Source organism: Rutidosis leptorrhynchoides, chromosome 1 (assembly GCF_046630445.1).
Source record: "Rutidosis leptorrhynchoides isolate AG116_Rl617_1_P2 chromosome 1, CSIRO_AGI_Rlap_v1, whole genome shotgun sequence".
In the NCBI taxonomy this organism is placed as follows: domain Eukaryota; kingdom Viridiplantae; phylum Streptophyta; class Magnoliopsida; order Asterales; family Asteraceae; genus Rutidosis; species Rutidosis leptorrhynchoides.
The window spans coordinates 420,654,553-420,660,143 of NC_092333.1; the positions used below are offsets into that span (position 1 = coordinate 420,654,553).

General features: G+C 33.8%; 1 non-coding gene across 1 annotated transcript; it reads left to right on the forward strand.

The window, feature by feature from the left end:
• The first annotated feature begins 4,283 nt into the window (after positions 1 to 4,283).
• LOC139887311 (small nucleolar RNA R71) lies at positions 4,284 to 4,390 on the forward strand. Its single transcript, XR_011773147.1, has one exon. It is a non-coding gene; the product is annotated as a small nucleolar RNA R71 (small nucleolar RNA).
• The last annotated feature ends 1,201 nt before the right edge of the window (positions 4,391 to 5,591 follow it).

The following is a 5,591-nucleotide window of genomic DNA, read 5'->3' on the forward strand; positions in this document are numbered from 1 at the left end:
TTTTCACATTTTTATCAAATCTACACTTTTTCATATAAGCATATACGAAAATGTTCGCCAAGTTCATAAGCATTCAACTCAAATAACATGTCAAAATAATCATTACTAGCAATCAAACAAGTCTCAAATGGCATTATCTTTCAAAAATCAAGTTCATGAATATTAGACTTGAAAAAGTCCACTTTAATTCTCAAAATCATGTTTAGGCTCAAAGTTTGGATCATTTAACTACCTAGACATGTTACACTACTCAATTTAGCAACAATTCATGACAAAAATCGGCCATAACCTGTTTATATCAAAAAGCCCCAAATTGCTCAAGAACACAAACCCTAGATTACTCAAAATTTGAAGTTTAAGGCTTCTAATCATGTTAAACAGCATCAATCTAGGTTATACAAGCATAATACAGAAACAATTTAAGTCTAATTACACTAAAAAGCATCAAAATCAAATTGGGGAAAAAATAGCTCAAGAACACCAAATTTCGGATTAAATGGTGTTTAGGTGTAGAAATTTACCGTTTTTCTTGAGTAATTCTTAGATAGCATCCTTCTCAACATGATTTTAGCAAAAGATTTGGTGATTAACGGTTAAAAATTGGGATTTTTAGGGTGTTTTTGGGTGGTTTTTCGCAGCTATTTTCGCTGTTATTTTTCGCAGTGTTTGAGTTGTGTGGTGCACTGATCGTTCAGCTCTTTTTATTTTTTTTTCTGATTTTCGGTCCCTCCGCGACTCGCGGAGGTTTTGCACTTCAAACTCCGCGACTCGCGGAGGTTTTTTTTTTTTTTTTTTTTTTTTTTTTATAATCATTAACTTATTAAAACAATTTAAGTAATTAATTTTAAAATTTTGTTTCCCTTGTTATTTAGGACGAGGTCGTTTCGGATCGATGTCCTAGTCCGTCCTTCGACAAAATTTTAAAATTTGTCTTTTAGTAGCGATTGTTTTAAAAGCTAAGATTTTTGGGTTTTTTCAATGTTTTTGGCATACTCTAATTCAATAAGATTAAAAATAATGATAATAAAAGTTCTCGTCCCTCCCTCGGGTAAAGCAATTTCGGTTCAAAGACCTAGTCTTCAGCTTACGACGAATTTTAAAAATCATATTCTTAACTTAAATGAGATAAAGTAAATTTTTGTTTTTAAATTCACACAACTTAAATATAAAATTCAAAATTAATATTAAAAATTCATACCAAACTTAAAATTTGAAATGCATAAAATTAAAAATTAATATTTTAAAAATTAAAAATTCACACCAAACTTAATTTAAAAATTTATAAATTCATATCAAACTTATATTAATTTTTCAAATATTTACAATTTTAAATATATTGTTTTTACAAAGTTTACAATATTAATTTAAGATTTAAATATTAATTTTTTAAAATATGGTAAAAATAAAATTAAAAATCTTTTTGTCTTTTTATCCCACTTTAATCAATCAAATATTATCAAAAATATGCGCCCCTCTTTTCGGTAAAGTAATTTCGGTTCCAAGACCTAATTTAACTCATGACGAATTTTTGAAATATTTTGGGTTGATTGTTTAAAGATATTTATACCTTAAGAATAAACGTTAAATTTCACAGTGATGTAATAAATTTTTGAATGATATCAATAATTTCGGTCGCCAAACCTAATTTTATTCAATACCAATTTAATACTTTTTAGCGAACAAATTAGCGTTTATTATCAAAAGGTTAAAAATAAAAATAAAAATAAAAACTGTACAGACATACCTGTGAAATAGATTTCTTAGTTATATGATCTATCCCATTCATAAGATAGTCGGTTTAATTGGTTTTCCATGGCTACATAGGCGTAACCTCGAGCATTCAGTATCTTTTCTTCTAAACATATGAACGGTCCGTCTCTGCATAAAGTAACAAATTCGGTATTTGAATAGGTTTGATTATTTGAACATTTACCTCCATGTGACCATTTTCCGCATTTGTGACATCTTTCTAGGTGTCGTGCTCTTCTTTTCGCTGCGGATTTTGATTTTCCTTTACCAAATTGTAACTTATTATCTTCGCATCTGGATTCTTTTCTAACTCCGTCCATTCTTTCTCTGAGTACTGATACTATTTCACTCGGTAGTATGTCATTATTACGTTTAGTGATCAAAGCGTGTAGCATTAGACCATGGTTTAGTTCACAGGCAGTCTTCATTTTGTAAAAACCTAAAAAAAATAAAAATTCAGAATGGGGGGAGAAGACTAGTTCTTTAGGGTCTGCTAGGGAAAGACCAATCGGGTTCCATTCTCGGAACTACACGAGAACAGAACAACTAACTCTAGATATCATTTTCTTTTTAGAACATTTGAATCTCCCCACACTTAGGTAGCCGTGGTGTCAAAATTGTGATTAACTTCATCATTAATTTCTCTTGGTCCATAATCAACTTGCATATCCGTGACTTTTTCTTTAAGCCATTGGTCGGATTCCTGTGTAATTTCCACAATTTCAACTAGTTTCTCCTTTTCTTTAGGTGATAGATTGGATACTAACCGGTTACATAACTTAAAGTTCCCCTTGGTTCTAGCATCGCGAATCCGTTTAATAAGTTTCTTCATTGAACTATTAATAATGGGATCATTTAATTTCGTATCAACAACGGGGTTCTTTGTTATCATGTCATCATTAGGTGTTACTTCATTTTCCCCACACTTAGGCGTTTCATTATTGCTAAGTATTACCGTTGGAGTTGGTAAAAACACATGGTTCTTACCAATTGTTTTTACTGGTTCAACGGTTTTGGCTGGTGGAGATTTAGACTTTCGAATCATAAAGGTGATCGATTTGTCACCACTTTTAAGTGTCATTCTTCCATTTTCTACATCAAATAACGCCTTGGTGGACGCTAAGAATGGCCGACCTAAAATTAGAGGAATGTTTGGGTCCTCTTCTATGTCAATGACAATAAATTCGACTAGAAAGGTTAAATTGCCTACTTGAACGGGTAGGTTGTCAGCAATTCCAACTGGGTGCTTAATGGTTTGATCAAAGAGTCGAACACTCATATCCGTTGGACTTAACTTACCTACTCCTAATCTCTTATATAATGAAAGAGGCATAACACTTACACTTGCACCTAAATCTGCTAGTGCATCATACATGACACAATCACTAAGTAGACAGGGAACAATAAATTCACCCGGATCACCTACCCTAGGTGGAGGTTTTGGTGGAACTGTCTTCACCGGGTTTACTTCTACGGCTTTTGTTTCTTGTACTTTCTTATTCTTTTTCTTCTTCTTTTTTCCAGAAGTATCACAATCTTTATTACTTATTACTTGCTCATACTCAACTCCTTTTCTTGGAAACGGGATGGGTGGTTTGTATGGTGCCACCACTGGCTTTACATACTCGGGTGGTGGTGGTGTAACTTCTTCATTGTTACTCTCATCTAAAACCTTCCCATCTTCTGGTGCTGGTTTTTCAGAATTCGTTGAAACCATATTAACATTCTCATTCCGAGGATTTACTTCAGTATTACTCGGTAGCTTTCCTTGTTCCCTCTCACTCATCATGCTAGCAAGAGTACCTACGTGTTTTTCTAGATTCAAAATGGAAGCTTGTTGAGTTCTTAATGACTGATCAAATCTCTCGTTCGTTTGGGTTTGAGTTTCAATAAATTGTGTTTGAGATTCAACTAGCTTGAATACCACGTCTTCCATATTTGACTTTTTCTCTTCGGTTTGTTGTTGTGGTTTATATAAGCCAGGTCTTTGTTGATTGAAAGTGTTGTTTTGAGTTGGTTGGTTATTCGGACCTTGTTGGTTATACCAGTTATTTTCGGGTCCTTTTGGATTGTAAAGAATGTTTTGATTTCGATTGAAGTTTAGCTTTGGCGGTTGATAATTATTTTGATAATTATTTCCAGGCCTTTGGTTCATATAGGAAACATTCTCTCGTTGTTCCAATGTTGGTTCAATGTGACAATCTTTCAATAAGTGTGGTCCACCGCATAGCTCACAACTGATTCGTATTGCGTGAATATCTTTATTCATCTTTTCCATTCGTCTTTCGAAAGCATCTATTTTTGCTGAAACGGAATTAAAGTCATGGCTAGAATCAGCTCTAGCCACTTTAGATGAACGAAAAATATCTTTTTCTTGGTGCCACTCATGCGAGTGGGAGGCTGTGTTATCAATAATTTTGTAAGCTTCAGTTGCGGTTTTCTTCATAATGGAACCACCAGCTGTTATGTCGATGTCTTTTCGTGTAGCAACGTTGACACCTTGGTAGAATATTTGTACTATTTGATAAGTGTCTAAACCGTGTTGAGGACATCCTCTCAACATCCTTCCGAATCTTGTCCACGCCTCATATAATGTTTCATTTGGCTTTTGTGTGAACGTAACAATTTCTCCTTGAAGTCTCACGGCTTTAGATGCCGGAAAGAATCTTTGAAGAAATTTTTCAACTAAGACATCCCATGTGTCAATCGCCCCTTCAGGTAACGATTCTAACCAATCTTTGGCTTCTCCTTTTAAAGTCCAAGGAAACAACATGAGATAGATCTGCTCATCTTCCACTTCTCGGATTTTGAATAGTGTACAAATTCTTTTAAACGTACGAAGGTGTTCGTTAGGATCTTCATTCGGTGCACCACTGAATTGGCATTGGTTAGTTACCATGTGTAGAATTTGTCCTTTGATTTCATAATCTGGCGCATTAACTTCTGGCTTAATAATGGCGTGACCTTGGCCCGTGCGTGTGGCTCTCATTCGATCTTCCATACTTAGAGGTTCCGTTACTTCCATAATTGAATTTGTTGAATACGAATCACTAGAGGATTCTGATTTAATGGTTTGTGGCTCAGGAGGAATAATTAGTGGTTCAAGATCTTGGAATTGTCCTTGAATATGCTCCGGGTTCTTAATTGTGAAGTCGGGTTCAAAAGATGGATTATCGGAAATTTGAGTTGGAGTTCTTGTTCGACTAGATGACGATTCTAAAGAAAAATCAACGGCGACAATATTTGCTAAATGTCTTGATCTAGTTACAGGTGGTGAACGTACAAAAGGTGGTGAACGTCTTGCTCGGTGCATTCACTGAATATCCTATTAGTTTTTAAAAGGAAAGAAAAATTATAATAAGTTATCCAATCAATAGACTTTTCTGATTTTGCCCACGTTTCGAATAGCCAAAAGATGCAGCAGAGGGGCAGGATTCGTTTGGTCTCAATATAATTGAGTACTGTTTGGCTCCAATAACCCGGTCCACGTACAAATCCAACTATTACTACGAACCAGAAAATTTTGATGTCTATCAATTTAACCACTCAAAATAAATTTTCGTAATTTTAAGAAATTTAGATAAGAAGTAGAAAAAATTCGAAGTCCTAAAAACTAGAATAGCGAGAAATAAGAGAGAAAAAGAGTTCGTCGAAAAAGGTCGAAAAAGAAAAAATGGTTGAAAAATAAAAGGTGACGGAAAAATAAAAGAAACTTATAAAAACTTAAAAATACTTGACTAACCTAACCTTATTACTACAACTAACTTAAAATTATAATCGCAAATTGAAATTACTAATTGAAATGATAATTGATACATAGTAAAAGGTGTCTAAAAATATTA